Below are 27716 nucleotides of genomic sequence, written 5' to 3' on the forward strand. Positions count from 1 at the left end.
AGCTATGAGAGCCTACCCTGCCCTTCACTGTTATCTCCCTTCCCACCAAGCCTTTTGTGTGTGTTGTGTGTATTTAATAAAAATATACTTTCTGAAAGATAATCTTTATATGTCTCCTATACACAGTGGTTGCTGCTGAAATTAATACACAGTGGCAATTGGATCATTTGCAGACTACAAATCATGGTCAGGAATCATTTAAAATTTTCATGCAAGGTGGCAAGTTAAAGCATGGCAGAGAGCTATATAGAAAAACACCATTACTGGTGCTCATTGTCAAAATGCTGCCGCAAGGCCTCTCTGATGCAAATAGTCCCCCATTGTGCCCATCTAATAGCCCTGGTATCTGACTGTTCAAAATCAGCCGCCAGGCGATCTGCCTCCGCGTTCTATGCCGGGGGAAACTTTTCACCCTTAGCCACACAAATATTATGCAATGCACAGCAGCTGCTATGATCATTTAGGTCTAACCTGTCATAAAGGCAGCGCCAGCGCACTTTTAATCTGCCAAATGCACATTCTATAGTCATTCTGCACCTGCTCAGCCTATTGTTGAAGCACTCCTTGCTGCTGTCCAGGTTTCCCGTGTAAGGCTTCATGAGCCATGGAAGTAAGGGGTACGCTGGGTCTCCTAGGATCACTATGGGCATTTCAACATCCTCCATTGGAATGTTCTGATCTGGAAGGAAAGTCCCAGCATGCAGCTTTCTGAACAGGCCAGTGTTCCTGAAGATGCATGTGTCATGCACCTTCCCTGACCACCCTGCGTTGATGTCAGTGAAATGCTCACAGTGATCCACAAGCATCTGCAATACCATAGAGAAGTACCCCTTTCTATTGATATACTCTGTCGCAAGATGGTCCAAGGCCAAAATTGGAATCTGTGTGCCATCTATTGTCCCACCACAGTTAAGGAATCCCATTGCCGCAAAGCCATCCACTATTTTATGCACATTTCCTTCCTTCTTAGAAGAATGTGATTAATGGCCCTGCACACTTGCATTAACACAGCCCCAACCGTGCACTTCCCAACTCCAAACTGATTCGTGCCCGATCAGTAGCAGTCTGGAGTTGCCGGCTTCCACACCGCAATCGCCACACGCTTCTCCACTGAGAGGGCAATTCTCATTTGGGTGTCCCTGTGCCACAGGGCTTGAGCAGGCTCAGCACACAGTTCCAGGAAGGTGGCTTTCTGCATCCAAAAATTCTGCAGCCACTGTGTGTCATCCCAGGGCTGCATAACTATGCAAATACACTACTCGGTGCTTGTTTCCTGAGCCTAAATGCAATGGTTCACCAAGTGCAGATGCTCTGTGAATGCCAAAAGTAACGTGGTGTTGTTTCTTTCCATGGCACACAGCAGGTCAGGCAACTCTGATTCCTGTTCAGATTGGGTGCTCATGATATACTGCATGACCAGCCGTGATGTGTTCATAACAGTGACCACAGCAGTGGAGAAAAATGCAGGACCCATCCTTTCAGCCAGAGATGGTGGGCGCACAGTAAATAGGGGCCATTGAAAAATGCCGCAAAATGCAGTAAGAAACCCATGGAATGATGGGACGTAAAAAAGTGCATCATGGGATGTTGAGCCCACACCCAAGATGCACTGCGATCCATTCCGCCTTCCTGCAAGTCCTAGTTGCAGAAAATGGCAAGTTGCACAATGGGATAGCTACCCACAGTGCACTGCTTTGACTGTCAATGCTAGAACACCAACTGTGGATGCACTCCGCCAATAGAAAGAGCACTGTGCGAACATGCACAAGTGATGTAATTATAGTGCATTTTGATCGCTGGCATAAATTAAATTGACAAAACTCTGTAATGTAGACAAGGCCTAATATTTACTTTTGTTTCAAGAGGGACTGTTGTCAGATTAAACGTTGCCCTAAGACTTTAACCTCGTCCTAATGACTCGGTTTTACATGTGGGAAATTAGTTTCTTTCCATCCACTTCAGAAGTGTTTATCCAGATGACAATATGTTTACCCCTTCAGATGGGACTCTGGTTCTTGTTGATTATTTTTTTTTAAATTAATACAAAACGATTTTAGTTTGATGTGTTTTGTTTTCTTAATTTTTCTAAACTGGAACAGCTGCCCTGGGCAAAGTCATTCACTGTCCATTAAGATTTTGTTTTCCTTTCTTTCATGCCCAGATAGATCATTTCTGTTCATGTCTTACACTGAACACATTGCAGTGCATTTATAAGTCATATCCTGCTTCTCTGTGTATCTTCACTGCAGAGTTAACCCAGTCTCTTATTCAGCTGGTGCTCCAACCTGGTTCCCAAAACCTCTCATCTGAATTTACTGATTCTTTCAGCCTGAGCTAGCTGGCCATCCTGGGGCATAGGCAAAGCCTGGGTTCGGCTTTCACGTGGACTGGTAACCTGCCCACTTTGCAGCAAAGATGCAGGCTAAACCACTGGAGTGTTGATAGTCCTCCAATGCCTTCCCACAATTCCCCCTGTGTCTCCTGCTTAATCCTTACCCCAGTCTCTTCATTGTGTTCCCGTGCCATACACCAAGTGTTCTACTTCTCAGCTCCCTCCCCCATCTCAGCACTGTGGGCCTGTGCCATGTATTGAATATCCCATTCCCAGCTCCTCTGTGCCATGCACCAAGCATGCCTGAACCCAGTGTCCAGCACAGACCTAGTTTATCATACATACTGTTTCTTGGTAGTAGCTCAGCAAGCCTATATCAGCAGAGAACTAATTAATGCTGGCTGGGACTCTTTTACTGGCCTCTCTGGTGCCATTTTCAATATTGCAACTAGTTGCTCCCAGCCCCTCACCACCTTCTGGACTTCATATCCCTGACATAGTACTGCCCATCAAACTGCCATGAGGCAGGACTTGTATAGATGGCAGTGGGGGTGCATTTGTAGAGTGCTGAACTTCCTTAAATTGATCATTAGGTCCCAGACACAAAGCAAAAATGTCAGGTTGAGAGTGTTAGTGCTCATTGCTCTTGGCTTTTAGGAATAGCACTTTTTCCCTTAAACCAGTTGAGTACATTGGATGTCATGCACAAAAGAAGTTCTGAGGAAGCAATAGCTCACATAGATGTTTTATTGTCTGTAAGCAGAGACACACTAAAGCTTGTGTAGCACTATAACTTAGGAAACATTTCTAAATTCGTCCTTGGTACCATTCAGTAGCTGATCTCTGGGGCAGTGTATGCTATGAATGTATGATGGTCAAAGCTTTAGATTTTCCTTAACTCTGTAGTAAAATAATGTTGTTAGAATCTGAAAATATGATCAGCTCATGTTAGGTGGTGTCAAGAAACCCTTGAACAAATGACCCAGTGACTTGCATTTCTTCACTCACACTGGTCTTCTATAACTTTAGGAAGTCTGCAGCTTCCCAACCATTTCAGGTTGTGTTCTTGTTGGAATCAAGTCAGTCCCTCTAGAGAAGGTATGATCTTCTGCTTGTTTCCTAACTGACAGATGGTACCCCAGATGGAGGCCCCTTGTGCAACGATCCTTCTCTCCCTGCAAACCTGTACACCAAAATTCAGCAGGAGTGACAGGGGGAACGCGCTGCAGCAGCCTTGCAGCTGCTGCATTACTGGCAATCAGTCCTTAATTATTTATTACCCAACCATGCTGCTAATGGGAATCATTTATGATAGGGAGAAGGCCTTTCAAAGGGAGTAAACTGCAGGCAGCTGGGAGTGAGTGAGTATCCTGAGCAGGAAATGGTTGGTGTGATTCCTGAAGTCCTAGGAGGCTCTCCCATTCTGGAGATCTCCTTCCATGACCCTATGAGGAATGCAGCAAACTTCCAGCATAAGCCTGGCGGAGTGAGCCTGATTCAGTGGCCCAGCCAGAAAGATGGCTCAAAAACCTCTAAGTGGACAACACTGAAGCAAGAAGGTATTGTTGGGTTTTTTCCCTTTGAGTTGGCTCCAGGAATGAGTTATTCTTGGGGTTCTGAGACACAGGAGTTTGTAATAGCAGAACCATTGGTGCCAATGGAGCACTGATACAGCAGAACAGCTGTCTGCATTGACTGCCATTGCAGCCACCTCTATTATTATTGTTATTTAAGTGCCCAAAAGGCACCTCTACCACCTACATTTCAAGGTGTAGGTCAACCACTGTAGGACAGCAGTGGAAACTCCCTGTATCATTCTCTAGGAAGCTAGAGGTTACCATCCAACACCTGCTTCCTTTACTAGTGCCTGCTCTTGCTAAATTAGAGCAGCTCCAAAGCAGAGAGAGACTATCACGACTGCTAACTGAATCGTCTGACAGCTGGCACTTCCCCATCAGCTACCTATGTCTTGCCTACCTATCCTGGCCCTCTGCCATGGTCACACCATAGGGCAGAAGGATCCTGGCTGTGCAAGACCAACTAAAGATCCCCATGCCACCACTAATTGCTTCTGTCTCTGCTTCATGCTACAAATAACAACTCTTTAACTCTTAAGAAATTTCACGCAAGTTAGAAATAGCTACTTAAAAGATTCCAGAATGTTGCCCTACTGCTTCCTTTTACTGTAAATTTTCTCTTTTAAAATACATGTTCAGGTGAATCATTTTGCTATAATATCTAGCACCTACCTACCAGTGAGAATGGGAAACGAGAGCATTACCTAGCTTTCCATATTGCTAAAGCACACCAAACATGAATCGGCAAGGCTAATCTAAAAGCATTTATGATCATATTATTTATGCATACCATATACTTAGCTTGACCAAAAGTATTTGGAAACTTTCAAATATTTTAATAGCAAACAAAGTAAAGAAAACACAAAACTGAAATAATTTTTACCAGTCAACATTGTCCTGATTCATCATTATTTAGGTTTTTAAAAATGTCTTTAACTTCAGTCCACTACATGCATCCGGAGAAGTGGGTATTGACCCACGAAAGCTCATGGTCCTATACGTCTGTTAGTCTATAAGGTGCCACAGGACTCTTTGCTGCTTTTACAGATCCAGACTAACACGGCTATTCCTTTGATATTTAACTTCAGTAGGACTACAGGATTGAAATAAAGAGGACAGGATTTCACCCATAAAGAAAAAAACTAAAGATCTTTGAAAAGTTTCTTTACAGGAGGCACTTGACTTGTGTGTCTGTCTCTCTCCGTCTCTCTCTCTCTCTCTCCCATTTGGCCTGCATCTGCTCTGTGGAGGTAAAATGACTCAGCACGCCATACACTTCCCAGCGGGGAGGTTGGCAAACCCACTTCTTGTTCTTAGATTTTCCTATCACTCAAGTCCAGCTGTTTATAAAATGTGCCTGCTCTCAAAATTCTCTTGACTCCCAGAGCCTTAAAACAAATAATGTCCACTAACCAATATTGGAAATGTAAAATAGAAGAGAGTGCATCATTCATACAGTAAATACAATGGGGAACAACAGAATAATAACCTTCTTCCAGAAATTACATTAAAAAAAAAAACCTAATACCAATTATATTACAAGCCATATCTATTTGTTTCTTTACTACACACAGGCCCAGGATATTAAAGAGACAAGGCGGGTGAGGTAATATTCTTTATTGCGCAAACTTCTTTTGGCAAGAGAGACAAGCTTTTGAGATCTAAGTAAGCTTGAAAGCATGTGTCTCTCACCAACAAAAGTTGGTCCAGTAAAAGATATTATCTCACACACCACCTCTCTCTTGGCTCTCTTTACTGCACACCATTTTCATGAGCTTATCATTAGTATTTTTTTGACAATTTTTCCAGCATAAATCTCATGAACAGCGGGGAAAGAAGAAAAGCAAGTCAATCAGACCAAAAAACTTCACTGCCAATAAGGAAATCCCCCATATTACCTGAAGTTTGGAATATGAGGCGATCATCTCATCTGTATTTCCCCAAACCCAAGTGCAAGCACACAGCATGTTTCTTTTTTGTGAGACAAAAATTTCAGAAGAAAGCACAGATTGCAGATTAAGATTTCATTTAATGATTAATGTTCTCCCCTTTTTGTTGTATTTCCAGCATTTGTTGGTTTTATTCCAGTTCATTTTGTACCTGTAGCTAAAACTTACTATATCTCCCATAACATCTTTAACCAATGATGCACTAAAAATTCTGCTATATCATTATTCAAGCTTGTTAAACCATTAGCTTTAATAATGTATACACTGGTGTGCAAGAGAAATGTCAAATAATTAAAGAGATTTATTACAGGTAAGGGATACTGAGCAGTGTAATTCATGAGTAAAAGTTGATAACTCATATATATTGAGATATATTTGGCTACATATTTACACATTCAATATATTTTCACATGCAATTTTTAGAATGATCTTAAACTCAAATTTTCACAAATATGATTTATGGAATTATCATACTTTAAAATATTCATACAAGTATTTTATATATGACAAAAAATTAGTAGATGTATATATTCATACTGTGTATATAATATATACACAAACATCTATTTATCCCCCTCACACACAACTTTTTTAGTTATTTTAAAATATAATCATTCCAAAAAGCACATTTGTAAAAGTTTGCACTTAAGCTTGTTACAAAAATGGCAAAGCACAAAGAATTCTATTTCACAGGGTAATTTCTGAGAAAATTTAAAGTAATTGAAAATGGGGCGTTAAAATTAAGGTGGCCAGTCAACTTTAATAATAGCATCATTACTGCAATACTGTACATATAAATGCATATGCATTATTACGTTTAACTACAAAAACAACAAGGAGTCTGGTGGCACCTTAAAGACTCACAGATTTATTTGGGCATAAGCTTTCGTGGGTATAAACCTCACTTCTTCGGATGCAAGAAGTGAGGTTTTTACCCACGAAAGCTTATGCCCAAATAAATCTGTTAGTCTTTAAGGGCTTGTCTATACTTACCGCGCTGGTTCGGCGGCAGGCAATCGAACTTCTGGGTTCGATTTATCGCGTCTAGTCTGGACGCGATAAATCGAACTCAGAAGTGCTCCCCGTCGACTCCGGTAATCCTGCTCGCCGCGAGGAGTACGCGGAGTCGACGGGGGAGCCTGCCTGCCGGGTCTGGACGGCGGTAAGTTCGAACTAAGGTACGTTGACTTCAGCTACGTTATTCACGTAGCTGAAGTTGCGTACCTTAGTTCGATTTGGGGGTTTAGTGTAGACCAAGCCTAAGGTGCCACCAGACTCCTTGTTGTTTTTGTAGATACAGACTAACACGGCTACCCCCTGATACTATGTTTAACTAGTAGCTTAAGCTAGTAACTTTAATTAGTTCATCTCTCCTCACTTGAGTTAGGTCTTACTCCTTTAACCTTGAGTAACATTTAAACACAGCATATATATTTCAACAGAAATGCTTACTTATTTCCAAAATGTCCATAGTTAACAGATAATACATTCGCTCCAGTGCAGAAGGCCAACACAGACCATATAACCACTTATGACCCATATTTACAGTTCAACATGAGTCTTAAGTTGTGTGAGGCTATGTGAACTATTCCTTATGTAGCAGAAAGCCAGGCAGGAGTGAGCTGAAGGTTATATGAAAAAGCTTGACAGAGAAGCGGATAAAGTAGCTTTAGGGTAAGTACAGTTTTCCTCATTTTAATAAAGCTTCTAGTTCAATGTCAGAAGGAGAATTGGTTGAACACTTAAAAAAAATTCCTGGGAATTTTACAAATTTCAAACGCATTCTGTTTGTTTTTGAAATAGACCATATTTTCATTTTCTAAGGTTTTGTTGGATTTTTTAGATAGAATTTTTCTTGTTTACAAAATGGGTAATTTTTTTAATTAAATCTTTCAATTTCAAAATCAAAATGTGTCAGTTCAGAAAGGGAAAATTTTAAAAATAAAAAGTTTTGACTTTGGAAAAAAAAATCCTTCAATACAACTAAGTTGACCAAGCAAAACTACCATTGTCACAAAAATATCACCATATTTACCATTAATTGGTAGCCAGGTTGGCTGTCTTTACTGAATGGGTATGGAGACAGAGCTACCTTTACATCCTTCTCATCAGGATTGAGCCTTATTGGTGAGGCAGCTTGGGAAAGCTTGCCCTGCCACAGCCTAAGCGGTATCTTTTCTGTGGGTAAATGGGAATCTCTGTTTATATTATAACATTCTGACAAGCTAAAAACATAAAAAAAATTTTTTTTAAAGTGGAAAGGGAAAAAAATGACTTTCTCAAGTTGAAATCTTGGAATGGACATTTTCAGAGAGGACAGAAAGTACTCCAGAATTAGGAGTCCCTTTCAGTTTCAGAGGGGCAGAAGCAGAATTATTTATTGACTCAGTAACCAGTGGATCATCAAGGGAAAGAAGTTTTTCAGAGCCATTGGCCCCACCAGTAGTTGATGTGGTATCATTCTCCCCCAACTACTTCTACTCCCGTAGTTCCTTGAGTCCTTGCTCAGCAGCCACCAGAAGTTAGAGACCTCACCAATAGCTAGCTGCCTTTTCCCCAGAAAACTCTCTTTCCCTGCCAAAATTCAGCAGAGGATGAAACGACCTGCTCAGAAGTGGGGCCCAGCCTCTAGAGGTTTCTCGGAAAATCATTTTCAGAACAGGACAGATGTTTACAAAGACAGAACGCCAGGAGTTCCAATATATTTCCAAAAGCAAACTCCATTTTTTCCCCTATTTAGTGTGTTTATTTTCTGTTTGTCTAAGGTCTCATCTACACTACAAAGTTTGCTGGCAAAAGTGGCCTTTTGCCAACAAAACAGGGGAGGTGTACATATTACAAAGATACTTTTGGCAGCAAAACTCTGCTGTTTTGCCGACAAAATAAAACCACCTCAACAAGAGACATAAAGCTTTTTGAGGCAAAGTTAAAGCGAAAAAAGTGTCAATGCAGACAGTGCTGTTTGTTTTGTCAACATAACTGGCTTTCACCAGTATCCCACAATGCTTGCAGACTGCTCTGCTCACTGTTATGATCTCTGTGGCCCTGCAGGCACGCGTCCCTCCCCTTTCAAAGCTCCAGGAAGTATCTGACAGCTGAGCTGCTGCTCCCTTTGGGATACAAAGAGCAAATCATTAACGTGGAATGCTCCTGTTCTGCCCTGCACTAGGAACACAGCTGCAGGCAGACGGGTGGGGCTGCTGCGCTGTTTTGCCATTCCTCAGCATGGAGAGCTCACAGAGCTGCTCAGGATACCGCTCCCATCTGAGGAGGCTGTGGGAGAACTCTGAGGGAATCACAGAACCATAGGCAGGCAGGCAGAGCGGGCTGTGCCGAGCAGAGCCGGGGGCTGATGTGAGGGGGTGTCCCCCTGCCTCAGGATAGGTCAGTCAGCCTGCTGTCTCCCCTGCCCCAGACACACCACTTTCCTCTCCCTCACCCCAAACTAGTGGTGGGCAACCTGTAGCCCATGGGCCACATGCGGCCCATCAGGGTAATCTGATGGCGGACTGTGAGACATTTTGCTGACATTGACCGTCTGCAGGCACGGCCCCCTGCAATCCCCAGGGGGCGCAGTCCGCCATTCCTGGCCAATGGAAGCTGTGGAAAGTAGCAGGCCACAGGGACGTGCTGGCTGCCACTTCCCGCAGCTCCCAGTGACTAGAAACGGCGAACCGCAGCCACTGGAAGCTGCAGGGGGCCATGCCTGTGGATGGTCAATGTCAGCAAAATTTCTCGTGGCCCTCCAGCAGATTACCCTGATGGGCCACATGCGGGCCACAGGTTGCCCACCACTGCCCCAAACACTTCAGTTGGAAAAGTGGCTGACAAACAATGGGATTGAAAAACCTACATCATGTGATGCTGTACCTGTCCCATGAGGCTTTGCAAATCCTTCCCAAAGCACTCTGTGGCCAGTTGCACAGTGGGATAGCTACGACAGTCGATGCAAGAGCTGTTAGTGTGGATGCACTCTGCCCACACAAGGAGCTACTGTGGACATGCAACAGCTGTTTTAATTAAAGCAGCATAACTTTTGCCAACAAAACTTTGTAGTGTAGCCAAGGCCTTAGCTGGGTCTTAAAATTAATGTCCTTTTAATGCAGTCCCAGCTGCAAAGCCCTGGACCAGTGGTGAAACCAAGAAGAGTCAAATGGGCACAGAAATAGCTGAATGTCGTTTTGGCTCCATGTCTGTTTTCCCTTTCCCAAAAGTGATTTTTCTCTGTTCCCCAAGTCTCTGCACATCTGTGGGCTTAAAAGGCACTGGACTCACTCATACCAGTTAGAGTCCTAATGCCTTGTGAACTTGAAGATTATGTGTGTTGGAGGTTATTGGAAGACGTGGTGTTGGAGATATAGTGTGTTGTGAAGATTTCTTCTCAAGTGTTTTGGGGTTGTTTATTTTACATATTGGGCTGGTAATGACATTTTGGACAGTCAGGGCTTCCCGGGGAAACATCGTTCCTGATAATTTCCTTTATAAATTCTGATTCGCCACTTTGTCCTTCGACACAGGGAACTAAGGGAGAGCAGCAACTTTCCATCTTCACATAAATCAGAAATCTGTGGGGGTGGAGTTGAGGTTATGTGTGGAAAATGACCCACTGTGGACTGAGGGGTCATCTAGAGGTCCAAGTTGTGGCTAGATAGAGAGCAATTGGTTTTTTGTTTTTTTTCTTTTGAAGTTGCATTAGTTTAAGTACTCGAATTATTGTTATGCTGGGCTTAATCAGAATAATCTAAATAGCTGGGGGTTGTTTGTCCTCTGTGTTGCGTAGAGATCCTTTGAAGTTTCACATGGTTTTGATATCCTGGCCTGGAGAGTCCTACTAAGGTCCCCTCTACACCAGAAATTTTTCTAGAAGCATTTGTGCTGGCCTACATCTGCCAACATTGCAATTTCAGTAGAGCATATGCACATTCGGCTGTCTTTGCCAGTGCAGCGTGTCATTACAGTGAGAAGTTGTATCCACAAAAGATGCTCTGCACTGTGGGCAACATCCTTTGTGCCACCATTCAGCACGCTACCTTGTGGGATATTTTTGTAGGGCATTGTGGGATACCAGAACCTCTCTGAGGGAACTGTGGGAGTTCGGGGTCAAGCTCTCACAATTTCCTGAGTTCCACTTCATAACCACCTCTTCTTGTGTCATTTTTTAAAATTCCCACAGTTCCTCCATTACATCCCATAATCTGCTCTTCCTAGTGCCAGTTCTCAGTATCTCTGACATCTCACCAACAGAAGCATGGATTCTGAACAGTTCATTGGAGTTCTTATGTCTGTTTTAGAGACAGTGTGCCTGGTTCTTCTGTATTTGCAGAACTTCAACTACCTCAGCAGCTGTGTGTGCAGTGGTGAAAATGAGGCAACTGAGGTGGGGTAGATGACGCAGACAGTGAGTGAAGTTGCCAGGTGCTTCAGACATTCACTGACCAGCTCCACATGATGGAGCAGTGCTTGTGGGCTTGTGAAAAGAACACCAATTAGTGGGACCAGATCATGATGCAAATCTGGAACCACTAGCAGTGGCTGAAAAACTTTTGGATGCAGAAGGCCACATTCCTTAGAGCTACAGAGGGTCCTGTGGCACCTTTGAGACTAACAGAAGTATTGGGAGCATAAGCTTTCGTGGGTAAGAACCTCACTTCCTCAGATGCAAGTAATGGAAATCTCCAGAGGCAGGTATAAATCAGTGTGGAGATAACGAGGTTAGTTCAATCAGGGAGGGTGAGGTGCTCTGCTAGCAGTTGAGGTGTGAACACCAAGGGAGGAGAAACTGCTTCTGTAGTTGGATAGCCATTCACAGTCTTTGTTTAATCCTGATCTGATGGTGTCAAATTTGCAAATGAACTGGAGCTCAGCAGTTTCTCTTTGGAGTCTGGTCCTGAAGTTTTTTTGCTGTAAGAGGGCTACCTTTACATCTGCTATTGTGTGGCCAGGGAGGTTGAAGTGTTCTCCTACAGGTTTTTGTATATTGCCATTCCTGATATCTGACTTGTGTCCATTTATCCTCTTGCGTAGTGACTGTCCAGTTTGGCCAATGTACATAGCAGAGGGGCATTGCTGACATATGATGGCATATATAACATTGGTGGACGTGCAGGTGAATGAGCCGGTGATGTTGTAGCTGATCTGGTTAGGTCCTGTGATGGTGTTGCTGGTGTAGATATGTGGGCAGAGTTGGCATCGAGGTTTGTTGCATGGGTTGGTTCCTGAGTTAGAGTTGTTATGGTGCGGTGCGTGGTTGCTGGTGAGAATATGCTTAAGGTTGGCAGGTTGTCTGTGGGAGAGGACTGGCCTGCCTCTCAAGGTCTGTGAAAGTGAGGGATCATTGTCCAGGATGGGTTGTAGATCACTGATGATGCGTTGGAGAGGTTTAAGCTGAGGACTGTAGGTGATGGCCAGTGGAGTTCTGTTGGTTTCTCTTCTGGGCCTGTCTTGTGGCAGGAGGCTTCTGGGTACACGTCTGGCTCTGTTGATTTGTTTCTTTATTTCCTTGTGTGGGTATCGTAGTTTTGAGAATGCTTGGTGAAGATCTTGTAGGTGTTGGTCTCTGTCTGAGGGGTTGGAGCAGATGCGATTGTACCTCAGTGCTTGGCTGTAGACGATGGATTGTGTGGTGTGACCGGGGTGGAAGCTGGAGGCATGAAGGTAGGCGTAGCGGTTGGTGGGTTTTCGGTATAGGGTGGTGGTAATGTGGCCGTCGCTTATTTGTACGGTGGTGTCTAGGAAGTGGACCTCCCGTGTAGATTGGTCCAGGCTGAGGTTGATGGTGGGGTGGAAGCTGTTGAAATCATGATGGAATTCTTCCAGGGTCTCCTTCCCATGGGTCCAGATGATGAAGATGTCATCAATATAGCGTAGGTAGAGAAGGGGCATGAGTGGACGAGAGCTGAGGAAGCGTTGTTCCAGGTCAGCCATAAAAATGTTGGCATATTGTGGGGCCATGCGGGTGCCCATAGCGGTGCCACTGGTCTGGAGGTATATATTGTCACCAAATTTGAAATAATTGTGCGTGAGGATAAAGTCACAGAGCTCAGCAATAAGTTGTGCTGTGTCATCATCAGGGATACTGTTCCTGACAGCTTGTATTCCATCTGTATGTGGGATGTTTGTGTAGAGAGCCTCTACATCCATGGTGGCTAGGATGGTGTTTTCTGGGAGGTCACCAATGCATTGTAGTTTTCTCAGGAAATCTGTGGTGTCACGGAGATAGCTGGGAGTGCTGGTGGCGTAGGGTCTGAGTAGGGAGTCCACATATCCAGACGGTCCTTCAGTGAGAGTGCCAATGCCCGAGATGATGGGGCGTCCAGGATTTCCAGGTTTGTGGATCTTAGGTAGTAGATAGAATAACCCCGGTCAGGGCTCTAAGGGTATGTTGATTTGTTCCTGTGTTAGTGTAGGGAGTGTCCTGAGTAGATGGTGCAGTTTTTTAGTGTATTCCTCAGTGGGATCTGAGGAAAGTGGCCTGTAGAATTTGGTATTGGAGAGTTGTCTGGCAGCCTCCTTCTGGTAGTCAGACCTGTTCATGATGACAACAGCACCTCCTTTATCAGCCTCTTTGATGATAATGTCAGGGTGGTTTCTGAGGCTGTGGATGGCATTGCGTTCTGCACGACTTAGGTTATGAGGCAAGCGATGTTGTTTTTCCACAATTTCTGCCTGTGCACGTCGGCGGAAGCATTCTATGTATAAGTCCAGACTGTCATTTCGACCCTCAGGAGGAGTCCATGTGGAGTTCTTCTTCCTGTATTGTTGGTGGGAGGGTATCTGTGTATCCGTGCGCTGTTCAGTGTTATCTTGAAAGTATTCTTTGAGTCGGAGGCGGCGAAAGTAGGCTTCCAGATCACCACAGAACTGTATCATGTTCATAGGGGTGCTGGGGCAAAAGGAGAGTCCCCGAGATAGGACAGACTCTTCTGCTGGGTTGAGTGTGTAGCTGGATAAATTGACGATATTGCTGGGTGAGTTAGGGGTACCCTTGTTGTGGCCCCATGTGGCAGGTAAGATTTTAGACAGCTTACGGTCCTTTTTCCTTTGTAGAGAGGTGAAGTGTGTAATGTAGATCTCCTGTCTTATTTTAGTAAAGTCCGTTTGTGTGGAGGGTTGGTTATTTATGAAAGTCTCCAGGTTGGAGAGCTCTTTCTTGATGTTTTTCAGCATCCTATACAGCAAACAGACCGGGGTTATTCTATCTACTACCTAAGATCCACAAACCTGGAAATCCTGGACGCCCCATCATCTTGGGCATTGGCACTCTCACTGAAGGACTGTCTGGATATGTGGACTCCCTACTCAGACCCTATGACATCACCGGCTCATTCACCTGCACATCCACCAATGTTATATATGCCATCATATGCCAGCAATGCCCCTCTGCTATGTACATTGGCCGAACTGGACAGTCACTACGCAAGAGGATAAATGGACACAAGTCAGATATCAGGAATGGCAATATACAAAAACCTGTAGGAGAACACTTCAACCTCCCTGGCCACACAGTAGCAGATGTAAAGGTAGCCATCTTACAGCAAAAAAACTTCAGGACCAGACTCCAAAGAGAAACTGCTGAGCTCCAGTTCATTTGCAAATTTGACACCATCAGATCAGGATTAAACAAAGACTGTGAATGGCTATCCAACTACAGAAGCAGTTTCTCCTCCCTTGGTGTTCACACCTCAACTGCTAGCAGAGCACCTCACCCTCCCTGATTGAACTAACCTCGTTATCTCCACACTGATTTATATCTGCCTCTGGAGATTTCCATTACTTGCATCTGAGGAAGTGAGGTTCTTACCCATGAAAACTTATGCTCCCAATACTTCTGTTAGTCTCAAAGGTGCCATAGGACCCTCTGTTACTTTTTACAGATTCAGACTAACAGGGCTACCCCTCTGATACTTATTCCTTAGAGCTGTGTGCCAAGCTTCCCCCAGGCCTCCAGCACACACTCACCAAAATGAGAGCTGCTCTGACAGTGTAAAGATTGGTAGTGATAACATTTTGAAAGCTTGCAACCCCAAATTGCTATCAGTCAGTGGACAATCACTTTGGAGTTGCAAAATCTATTGTGGGACTCACAGGCACTGACTTGCTCCTTTTCTGGGTGGGTGCTCCATCCCCACTCCACCCCAAGACCCTGTCCACACTCCGCCAGGGCTGGTGCAACCCATTAGGTGACCTAGGCGGTCGTCTAGGGTGCTACAATTTGGGGGGCGGCGACCGCGGTGGTATTTCGGCGGCGGGACCTTCTGCTGCCCCTGTGGGGGGTGGCATTTCGGGGCGAGACCTTCCGCCACCTAGGGCGGCAGAAAAGCTGGCGGTGCTCCTGCACTCCACCCCTTCCCCCAAGGCCCCTGACCCACAGTCACGGTCCACACACAGCTCTCCCCCTCCCCCCGCAGCAGGGCACGCCGGACTCGTGGCTCCAGCCCCATGGAGGGGGTGTGTGGAGGCTTGGGGCTTCCCCTAGGCTCTGGGGTGGGGCCAGAAATGAGGGGTTCAGAGTGGAGGAGGGGGCTTCAGGCTGCGGCAGGAGGTTGGGGTGTGGGAGGGGGTGGGGGCTCCAGCTGAGGGTGCAGACTTTGGGGTGGGGCTGGGGATGAAGGGTTTGGGGTGTAGGAAGAGGCTCTGGGCTGGGCCAAGGGGTTTGCAGTGCAGTTGGGGGTGTGAGGTTTGGAAGGGAGTTAAGGTGCAGGAGGGGGTTCCAAGCTGGGGCTTGGGGTGTGGGCTCCAGCTGGGCGGCGCTTACCTCAAGCGGCTCCTGATCAGTGGTGCAGAGGGGCTAAAGCAGGCTCCATGCCTGCCCTGGCTCTGCGCTGCTCCTGGAAGCAGCCAGCATGTCTGGCCCCTAGGCAGAGGGGCCAGGGGGCTCTGCGCTGTGCATGCTGCCCACACCCGCAGCACCGCACCCGCAGCACCGCACCCACAACTCCCATTGACTATGGTTCCCAGCCAATGGGAGTGGTGGAGCCAGCACTGTGGGCAGTGCGAGGAGCTTCCCTGATTGCCCCTGCTCCTAGGGGCCACAAGGATATGCTGGTTGCTTCCAGGTGCTGCACGGAGCCGATTGGACTTTTAATGGCCTGGCAACCCTAGCTTCCCCCTGCAGTGGGGCAAGCCGGCGCTTGTGGCTCCAGCCCTGTGGGGGGTTGCCTAGGCTCGGGACTTCCAGCCCACAGCAAAACACTTGCCACAGCCGGATGAAATTAAGCAGCAGGCCAAATCCGGCCCGTGGGCCATAGGTTCCCCACCCCTGTTTTAGGGGAACTTATTTACTTAGGAAGTGAACAGAGCACTGACTGCTGTAATCTAACCTGGCTGGATTCTTTGTGTTACTCTCAGGCCTTGGCTACACTTGCAGATGTACAGCGCTGTGAGTTAAACCTGACTTCGTACAGCTGAGTAGGGAAAGCGCTGCAGTCTGTCCACACTGACAGCTGCTCAGTGCACTGTCGTGGCCACATTTGCAGCATTTGCTGCACCATTGGGAGCGGTGCACTATGGGCAGCTATCCCACAGAGCACCTCTTCCCATTCTGGCACTGTAGGTTGTGGGAAGGGGGCGTGGGTGCTGGGCATTCTGGGTCCTGTCCCAACCCCCCGTGATGCATTGCTTCGCATCCCAGAAATCCCTTTGTTTCCGTCCACCTTTGGCGCCATCTTTCAACAGTTTCTGTGCAGCGCGCTCTGTCTGCGGGAAATGGAGCCCAAACTGCTGAGGCGTATGCTGACTTATCTCGCCAGCACGTCACGTTTGGCTGTCGAACTATTCCTTAAGATCCAAAGTGACAGTGAGAGTGAGGAGTCCGACGATGCTATCGAGCCGCATAACACGTACGACATGAAATTGCTTGTGGCATTCACGGACATGCTCAGCACCATGGAACGCCGCTTTTGGGCTCGGGAAACAAGCACTGAGTGGTGGGATCACATCGTCATGGAAGTCTGGGGTGACAAGCAGTGGCTGCAGAACTTTCAGATGAGAAAAGCCACTTTCATGGGACTGTGTGAAGAGCTTGCCCTCACCCTGCGGCCCAAGGACACGAGATTGAGAGCTTCCCTGCCAGTGGAGAAGCGGGTGGCTATTGCAATCTGGAAGCTGGCAACTCCAGACAGCTACCAATCAGTCGCAAACCAGTTTGGAGTGGGAAAGTCGACCGTTGGAATCGTGTTGATACAAGTTTGCAGGGCCATTAATCGCATCCTACTTAAAAGAACCGTGACTCTGGGTAACGTGCAGGAAATAGTGGATGGCTTTGCACAAATGGGGTTCCCTAACTGAGGAGGGGCGATAGATGGGATCCACATTCCTATGCTGGCACCACCCCACCTAGGATCCGAGTACGTTAATCGGAAGGGGTATTTCTCTATGGTTCTCCAGGCGCTTGTGGATCACCGTGGGCGTTTCGTTGACAATAACACAGGCTGGCCCGGAAAGGTGCATGACGCACGCATCTTTCGGAACACTTGGCTGTTCAGGAAGATGCAGGCCGGAACTTTTTTCCCAGAGCGGAAGATCACGGTAGGGGAAGTCGAAATGCCCATGGTGATCCTTGGAGATCCCGTTTACCCGTTAATGCCGTGGCTCATGAAACCCTACACAGGGAGCCTTGACAGCAGCAAGGAACAGTTCAACTACAGGCTGAGCCGGTGCCGAATGACACTGGAGTGTGCCTTTGGCCATTTAAAGGGCCGCTGGTGATCTCTGTATGGGAAGCTGGACTTGGCCGAAAACAGCATCCCCGTGGTTATAGCCATGTACTGTTCCTTCCATAATATTTGTGAAGGGAAGGGTGAAAGCTTCACTCAGGCATGGACCTCCGATGTTGAACACCTGGAGGCTGAATTTGCACAGCCAGAGAGCAGGGCTATTTCAGGGGCCCAGCCCGGGGCTGCAAGGATTAGGGATGCCTTGAGGGAGCAATTTGAGGCTGAAAACCAGCAGTGATATCTGGTGCCCTGCACAGGAGTGAAGTGCAGTAGTTCAATCTTTAGGAATCAGTGTCTGCTTAGCAGACAAGCAGACTTGCAGTGCCTGTTTATGTCCTGGGCTAAGGAGTCTTTTACTTTATGCAATAATAAAGAATGTTTTCCAAGCCAAAAAATCCATTTATTGAAAAGAAAAAAAAATTGTATTGAAAAGAAACAAGGGGGTGGAGTGGGGAATGGTACAATCACAGATTCGTGTATGTCCTGTCTGGTGTGCTGTGCAGTGAGTGCTGCACTTCAGGACAGCTATACTGCATGGTGATGGGGGTTGAGTGCAGAGGGTAAGGGTCATGGTTTTCAGGGCTGGGTGGTGAAGATACTGGTGTTGGAGACAGCTGGTGGTGTGAAGAACATGGAAGTTGGGGAAAGTGGGTTGGAGGTGACAGTGGGGCACAACGGAAAGAGTTTTGGGACAAGGGCTGTGGGAGGGTGGCATTTGCGTTTGCGGTACTGCTCCTCTTTCTGCATGGCTACCAGCTCCTGAATAGCGTCTGCTTGGCGCTCCAGGATGCTTGTGAGCTGATCCGTGCTTTGCTGCCAGTGCTCCGTGCTTTGCCGCCAGTGCACTGCGGTTCCTGGCGGATCCTGCTTTCTCTCCCTCCAGTTCTGTGCTTTCTCATTCTCTTTAATAGATTGCCGCATCACTTCTTGCAGCACGTCTTCTTTGCTTTTTCGCGGTCTCTTCCTGAGTCTTTGCAGTCTCTGAGCAGGCGATAAGAGGGACGGCTGAGGTCTCAAGGTTGATGCAGCTGTATAGGCAAAATGCAACATTTAACAGAGGCAGCATTGTTTATACCAGACAGAGTAATGATTCCCCCTGCACTTAAGGAGTAGAAAACACACAGGGTCTACACAATAGCATAATTTTCCTGTCCGAAACAGAGCGCACACATCCCACGGGAGCCTCAAAATAGTGAGTAAGGGGGATTGTTTCAGGGCTGCACTGTCCTATGGGTTTCTGTGCCTTGGGGAGAGCCAACAGCTTCAGGGGGCACCTACACTGAACACTGTCCTAACATTTTCCACAGGAGTTCATCCTGGATGATATCTCGCTGCTGAGGGTGACCTGGGAAGCAAGGGAGGATCTTCTACTGCAATGCGGCTTCCGCCCTGGGCCATAAGCAGCTTGCCTGTGTGCAGCAATGGTCCCCCCACCCCTCGCGGCACAGTGCACGGACACATTAGCCTGGCTGGGACAAGGACCACGGTGGCTCTCCCGATAAACCTGCGCAAGCGCATTGCACACGTTCTGGATGAGACATTTGAGGAGATTACCGAGGCCGATTACCGCGATGTGATAAACCACATCAATGCACTATTCCGCTTCTAGGCATGCATGCCTAACCTTCCTCTCCCAAAGAGCCCGCACCAAAAAACCGCTTATCGGGAATCTGCTCTTCTGTTTGTCCTCCAAGTACCGGCCGCTGCAACTGGCTACCTTCCTCCTGGCTCGAAAAGAGCTCCTGGCTGCATGGCTCCAGGGATTCCGGGGTGTCTCCATCCGGCCCACCACCCTCACTCCCATTTTCCTCCTCTTCCCCCCCCCCACACCAGCTCTGAAGTGTCCATGGTGGTGCTCAAAGTGGAGGTGGGGTTAACCCCAAGTATCGCATCCAGCTCTTTGTAGAATCGGCAGGTTGCGGGGGGAGCACCCGAGCGGCCGTTTGTGTCAAGGGCTTTGCAGTAGGCACTCCACAGCTCCTTCACTTTAATCCTGCACTGCAGGGCATCCTGGTCATGGCCCCTTTCCATCATGTCCTTTGATACCTTCCCGAAGGTATCGTAATTCCTACGGCTGGAGCGCAGCTGGGACTGGACAGCTTCCTCCCCCCAAACACTGATGAGGTTCAGCAACTCGCCATTGCTCCATGCTGGGGCTCGCTTGGCGCGTGGAGGCATGGTCACCTGGAAAGATTTGCTGATAGCACTCCACGCCACGCTGAGCAAACAGGAAGGGGATTTTTAAAATTCCCAGGGAATGTAAAGGGTGGGTCACATGGTTACCTGAGGCCAGGGCAGTAGAGTTTGAAATGATGAGCAGAGTGGCTAGAACAGGCATTGTGGGATACTGCCGAATACTTCTGGAGGCCAGTCACAGCGCATTGGGCGGCCACACTGGCGCCACAGTGCTGCAGCGGCAGCGCAATACACGCTATTCCTCTTGGGGACGTGGAGTACATGCAGCGCTGCAACCACAGAGATACAGCGCTGCAAATGCCTTGCCAGTGTGGACGGGGAGTGAGTTACAGCGCTGGGGGCAGCTTTACAGCGCTGCAACTCGCAAGTGTAGCCAAGGCCCCAGAGTGAGGTTCCTGTAATAATCATTGGTCTATCACTTTCTCTTAAGACTTTTCACACCAATCAGTCTGATGCTGCTGAGGCATGATTAGCTTCACTGTAATACAGGTGAAGACTGGTTAAATCACATTGCATTTTCACTAGCTAATTAATGCTCACTTACTCTTACTTTTCAGGGTCTCTCTTTATTTCTAAAATATAGGAATTAAAACAAAACAAACATTACGATATAAACTACAAAAGTCATGTTAGCATGTATGAACTCTCTAACTTCAAATGGTTCCTGCAAATGAACAGTTAAATATTGTAATAGCAACAGAAATTGCACATTGTGCTAATATAGCTCAATTATAAAGGCCAATAATCAGAGGAAGTGATAGTTACTTTCACCTAAGGGAGGTTCTTCCTTCAAAAGACTACGCACTAACTGTCATCTTCAATTTTTATCTCTTCCTTCTATATGTTTAGGGCAATCACTTATAAAACTATATTTCGAAGAGGATCAGTCTTTAAAATGTGCCATTGTTTCCCAGTTATCATTCTTAACATGGTAAATATTAATGTATTTTATTCTATTCACTTAAATGTATCCTATTCACTTGTAATATTTCTTCCCCATCACATCAGCATGTTTTACTCTCTGTAACCATTTTCAGCAGCTCCAACTTTATAAGATATCCAACTAATCTCAGTGACACTTTACTGAATTTATTTCCTCTTAAATTGTTCAAATGAGATAATTTTTAACTTAAAGAAAAGAAACAGTTTGTATTAATCTTTCAAAGTGAAGGCTATTTGAATGTACAATAGTGTCTGTCTATTGACTTTCTGTGGATCTTTGTCTCAAATGATAAATTTAACCAATGTATCCTGGTGGGGGCAGATAGAGTACTCTATGGTTAAGGCTGAATTCCAACTTCAATTTTAATGTCCATTTTTCAGTTGCTCATATGATGCAGTTGCAAAAAAGGATAATATCTTTCTGGGGTGTATTAACGGGAGTGCAACATGTAAGACACAGGAGGTAATTGTCCTGCTCTACTCAGCACTGGTGAAGCCTCATTTGGAATACTGTGTCCAATTCTGGGTGCCACAATGTAGGAAAGATCTGGACAAATTGGAAAGAGACTAGAGGAGAGTGACAAAAATGATGAAAGGTTTGGAAAACCTGACCTCTGAAGAAAGATTAAAGAAACTGGATATGTTTAGCCTTGAGAAAAGATTGTCGAAGGACCTGATAACAGTCTTCAAATATGTTAACGGCAGTTATAAAAAGGACAGTGACCAATTGTTCTCTATGTCTACTGAAAGATAGGACAAGAAGTAATGGGCTTAATCTGCAGCAAAGGAGAGTTAGGAAAGACTTCCTAATTATAAGGATTGTTAAATTCTGAAATAGGCTTCCAAGGTAGGTTGTGGAATTCCCATCACCGGGGGATTTTAAGAACAGGTTGGACAAACACCTGTCAGGGATGGTCTAGGTTTACTTGGTCCTGCCTCAGCACATGGGGCTGCACTTTTTGACCTATCAAGGTCCCTTCCAGCCCTACATTTCTATGATTCTATAAGTTTCTGGGGAACAAAATCTTGTGGGCTAAAAGTCAAATGGCAACATTTTGTTTGTGGAAAGTTTTAACAAAATTAATTCACTTATCTTTGAGTTGTTCATGTAGGGGATGGAGTGCTGGTGGTGGGTTGGGTGAATTTGCAGTTCCTTATAAGTTCTAATTGGAAAATCAGTGTGGATAACTTTAAAAATACAGAACCTAGAAACTTCAGACTTGATTTGTTTTGTTTTTCATATCTCACTGAGAATAAAATTTGAGCCAGGTCTTAAGAAAATTTGGCTCAGTAGTTTTAAAGTTATGAGCATTTGAAGTAGCCAGTTTGTCATACAAACACCAGAGGATTTTTCTACTGCTTTTCTGTACTTTTGTTAAAGTTGTCCAAGTTTGAGAGACATTTGCCAAATTTAAATATTCTTAATTTTAAAATGATTGAATTGAAATTGAACACAGTTTATTATTCATTTGTTTTCAGTAGCATCATAATCTGCTATGCATTATACAAACAAAGGAAAATATACAATCATACGATCTTACAGTCTAAAAAAGTTTGACAAAAAGAACAAAGAGTCGGGAAAACAGTACAACATACAAGTAAAGTGGCTGAGGTGATCATTGGCCAATAATACAATATATTGATAATAGATTTTAAATATATCTATGTGTACCTCTATATACTAGTACTGTCAAACAATTACACCTCTACCCCGATATAATGCAACACGATATAACACTAATTCAGATTTAACACGGTAAAGCAGTGCTCTGGGGAGGCGGGGGTGTGCACTCCGGCAGATCAAAGCAAGTTTGATATAACGCAGTAAGATTTTTTGGCTCCTGAGGACAGCATTATATCGGGGTAGAGGTGTACCAAAAAAAATCGCAATTAATTGCAAGATTTAAAAAAAGTCACGATTAATTGCATTTTTAATCACACAATGCTGAAAGGCGGCTGCTGCTGGCCACATTCTGGTGTGAACCCTGGCAAAAATCTGGGGATAGGGGGCATCTGACCCTGCGTGTCCCCACCACATCTTGCCTTGGGAAGACGCAGCATCAGGTACCAGGAGAGGCAGGTCCATCCTGGGCCTAGCCAGGCATGGAGGGCAGAGAGCACCAGACAGGGAGAGTCGGGTCGGTTGGCCACCCTCCATGTGTGAGAGAGGTGTATGGGAGTTCGTGTATGTCACCTCTCCCTGTGTGAACCCTAAAGCTTTAAAGATAAGAAGGTAAATAAAAAGAATCCTACTATGCAGTATTTCTTTTTAATGGGCTCAGTCAACTTGATGTTAATTTAAACATTTGTACTGCATAGTTCTGATTGATTGCCATTGAACTCACTTGAATACGAGTAATTTTACCAGGTGTCCCATATTCAGCATAGGGAAATATGGTCATCCCATGTATAATTAAATGTATTAACCTTATATTGGGATACTGCAGATTATGTACTATATGTATTTTATGACTTTTAAACCAAACTTTGTACTTTTGGATAACATAAGCATTATACCCAAATGTATTGACACTCTTTCCTTAACCTGTGTATTAGATAATTTTAACATTAGCTTTAATATAAGTATCCTCAATTGTCCCTCAATCTAGCTATTATTAGTCAGCAAATTTATTGATGCTTACATCTCAACAAGGATATATACAATGAGTAAGGCTAAGATTTAGTCATGGGTATTTTTAGTAAATGTCATAGACAGATCTCGGGCAATTAAGAAAAATTCATGGCCGTGACCTGTCCATGACTTTTACTATAAATACCCCTGACTAAATCTTAGGTGCTCCTGGGGGGGGCCCTGGGGCTGCATGAGCAGCAGCCAGTGTGGGCAGCCCTGGTCCAGCTGCTCAGGCAGCTCTGGGGTGAGCCACACCGGCCACTGCAGCTGCGGAAGTCACGGAGGTCCCAGAAAGTCATGGAATCTGTGACTTCCGTGACAGCCTTAACAATAAGTTCCACATCCTGAGATATCTCCTTCTAACCCTATTCTCTCCCATGAGCATCTTTTATGGCAACTCCCTCTTGCACCCTTCCTACAGTAAGGGTCAAGTCTCGAAGTCTGAGGGTAGGTCTATACTTACCTCCGGGTCTGGAGGTAAGCAATCGATCTTCTGGGATCAATCCCGGAAGTGCTCGCTGTCGACACCGGTACTCCTGCTCCGCGAGAGGAATACGCGGAGTCGACGGGGGAGCCTGCCTGCCGCATAAGTTCGAACTAAGGTACTTCGACTTCAGCTACGTTATTCACATAGCTGAAGTTGTGTATCTTAGTTTGAAGTGAGGGGTTAGTGTGGACCAGGAGAATGAAATCCTGTTCCCCCTGAAGTCAATGATAAATCTTCTACTTTGACTTCAGTGGAGCCTAAGAGTTTTGCCTGATTAAGGATTGAATAAGGACTTCAAGGTTACTCCCTAAATTAATTATTTTCTAGTCACTAGGCCTGAACTTGCTTTCTCTTTGTTTTGTGAATAGTTATGTAAACACTTAAATCTGACATCACAAGGCTTTCCTATGTTGTGTACAGTGAATCAGGAATAAATATAAACTATACAGATTACTCATACACAGTCAGTGCAAAACAAAGCCACAAATCTTCAGCTATTTGCCTCTCTGTTTTTAAAGATTGCACCATCACAAATACTAATCTTCCAGTTAATATTAGTCCATATCAATCTGACCAGTAGTTGCATTAGTCAAAGCGATACCCTGGTCTCTCATTTCTCATTGGATGCCTCTATTATGGCTAAGGCTAAGATTTTATCATGGATATTTTTAGTAAAAGTCAGGGACAGGTCATGGGCAATAATGCAAAATGTAGCTGTTGTGTTGTGGTTATAAGCTTCTTTTGATGCTACTTTGCAGCCCTTTGCTAGAGCTATATTTTAGGCTCCTTTTCAATTATCTCAAGCTCTAGGTTTTCATCAGTCACACATAGTTAATAAATTAAGTGCTACAATACAAAATCATCTTTGTTTTTTACATTTCTCTTGCATGAGGAAGGTAATATTGTCATAATGAATTTGACATTGGGAATAGGGTTAGAACCCTATTAAATAGGGATGCAACCACAATGTTCTTATCTCACTTACAAACCTGTGATTTTGGTTCAGTCAAATGACACAACGAAACTCAGGCAGAGGAAGAGGGTAAGGTTAAATAAAGATGCTCCGTTATGGTCAGATGTGGACATGTGATTGTAGTGCTGTTCCATCAGGTCATGCTTGGGGAGATTCGGGTCAGACTGATGGCTGGGGAGCTGGCAGTTGACTGGCAAAGTCACCCTCTCTTTTCCAGAAGCTGGATCTATTAAGGCAGTATAAAATAGGGTGACCAGATAGCAAGTGTAAAAAATCAGGACAGGGGGTGGGAGGTTATAGGTGCCTATATTTGACAAAGCCCCCAAAATCAGGACTGTCCCTATAAAATTGGGACATCTGGTCACCCTAGTATAAAATAAGTAGGCAGGGACCATATCCATGATGGCTAGTATATATTGTCAAAACCTGAGAGACACCAGGGCCTGAAGTTCATGTGGTCTGGGGGCTTCCCATCAAGAGATTAGAACCCCTACATTGTCATATTAAAAATCACATACACAAGAAGCATGGGTTAATTGGGTCCAAGATAATCAAATGATATTTTGCACAGAAAAGTTATTTAAAGTACCATAATTGATGCCAAGAAATACTGGCAACCGTATGCATAGTTGTTAATGTGAAAGTGCAAGACGTCATTTTAAAATAACTCCCAGAAATAGGAGCTAAAATTTTGTACCTACTGATAGAGCCAGTGTTCAGGTTACCCTGAAACTAAAGCCAACAACCTAATGTTTATGCTGTCCTTTATACATATAGACCCATATAAATGCAAAGACCTACAATAAGCAAGACTGTTCCTACATTTCTTTGGACAAGAAAGTTCTAGTTACAGGAGTGAAGGTAAAATACAAGCCTGCCAATAAAATAAATAAATTTAAAAAGAACCATATGCTTGCCCTACTTGACAGCCTCAGCTAAAAGAGAAAAACTAAAGAATAAAAGTCCAGAAAAATAGCTTAGAGAAACTAAATTGTTGAAAGGTTGATGAAGAGCGTGGTCAGAAAACCCTGGGAGAAAGGGTGTGTCTATGACTTACCACTAAGACAAAAAAGCAAATTTTTAAACCCATAATTTCCAAACGAAGGATAAAGGGAGCAAATAAGTCTTATCCAGATCTCAATTCAGCAAATGTTTTAATATAATGAATGAAGGTTAAGATGAAGTTTTGTTTAAACAGGTTTGTTTAAAAGCTAGAAAGTGGAATTCAGGAAATCTTCCACTCAATTCTTTAGAGGAAAGTCCCACACATTCTTGAGAAATTAGTGCTAGAAAATTCCATGTAGGAAATTTAGAATTACTGAGTCACACAATACACTTCTGTAAAAGTTGGAAATCTAGCTTGAGTAGGTACATTTTTTTGCCTGCTTTACAGTAAAGCTATAGGGGACAAATCCATGCATTTGGTTTAATGCTGGTTACCCACATGACCCTCCATGCACACCTTCATGTTAGAATCCCCCCCATGACAAATGGTGTTTGAGGTAGGCACTCACGTAGCTAAAAGAGTTGTGAGTTTTCCTCACCTGGACCTTTTAGTTGAAGTACTAAAGCTATTTCAGTGGTTTTATATCAATTTTCATTTTGAAATGTTTGTTTTAGGAGTTTGTTAGGAGGCAGCTGCCTCCTATGGTATTTGGAATAAATTTATCAATTGGATGGAAAGTCACTTGCTTAATCGAAAGTTTCATAGTTTTGAATTGAAAAACTTTAACAAATTAATCCCAGCTTAAATAGCAGAAGAGGTAGATACAAAATTGAAGGGTTTTTAACAGGGTGGCTTGTCCATGGGATGGAGAGCCTGGGGCTAAATCAGCCTTGATTACAGGATGAGCCTTACCTTGTTTGAATCAGGTGACACTCCCCTGAGCGTGCATCACTCCCCACACACACTCCAGGAAACTGTAGGGAATAAGAGGGCACTGTGTCTATAGCAGTAGAAATTGATAACTGAAGAAGCACAAGTACAGTCTGGGAGGAAGTTTTCCAGGAAGGGAGGCCTGGGAGAGACTTTAAAGGGCAGCTAGGTAGGCAAATATGTGAATTTGTGTTTTGTATTCTTTTGGGTTGAGAGAGAGACTGAAGTGGGCTTGGAGCCTAAAGGGCCTGTATGCACTGGAGGACCCAATAAGTTGAACCCCCAGAGGTGACTGTTTGAACTATTGTTGAACTGAGTGTAGGGTGATCAGATGTCCCAATTTTTGGGTCTTTTTCTTATATAGGCTACTATTACCCCCTGTCCTGATTTTTCACACTTGCTGTCTGGTCACCCTAACTGGGTGAGTTTATAAAGGTCCAGAAGAGGCAGAAACAGAGGCTGGGCACTGCAGAGGCCCCCTTGGCCAGCAGGGGGTGCTGTGGTGGCAGCAGGTTCCTGTGCTGCATATTTTCATCCTCTTGTTAACATTAAAGTTTAAAAGGCCTCTAAAAAGAGAGAGCGGTATCTCCCAATAATCTATGGACTATATAAACTTCTCATGTTACAGTAAACATAACTTTGGATATCTATTGTAATAATTTGAAACAGTTGATAAGCTCATAACCACAATCTGTTGTGAAATGGCAGATGGTCTATCTGGAGAATTACGAATGAAAGCAATTTAAAATATGTAATTCAAAGCCAAAAAATCTGTAAGTCATTAAAGTACTTGGAACACTTGCAGTACAGCTATATGGAATGTGGAAGATGCATGCTAACACATGTTAGTAATTTAAAAGATAAAGAAAATATTCCAATTGTGAAAGTTTGTTTTCTTTTAATCTGAACAATACAGATTTCAGAGATAAAAATGTAATCAAATTATATCAATTTGCCATCAACTATTACATAAGTTAGCCAGATGATTGGAAACAGGAACTATTTACAATTTCCCTACTAGCTGTAATAACACTTTCA

At 44.7% G+C, this 27716-nt stretch overlaps 1 long non-coding RNA gene across 1 annotated transcript; it reads right to left on the reverse strand.

The window, feature by feature from the left end:
- Positions 1–22151: 22151 nt before the first annotated feature.
- On the reverse strand, positions 22152–26735 carry LOC135984322 (uncharacterized). Its single transcript, XR_010602269.1, has 2 exons — positions 26661–26735; positions 22152–25028 (listed from the first exon to the last, which is right to left on the reverse strand). It is a non-coding gene; the product is annotated as an uncharacterized LOC135984322 (long non-coding RNA).
- Positions 26736–27716: the final 981 nt, after the last annotated feature.

Source organism: Chrysemys picta, chromosome 6, assembly GCF_011386835.1.
Source record: "Chrysemys picta bellii isolate R12L10 chromosome 6, ASM1138683v2, whole genome shotgun sequence".
Classification (NCBI taxonomy): Eukaryota; Metazoa; Chordata; order Testudines; family Emydidae; genus Chrysemys; species Chrysemys picta.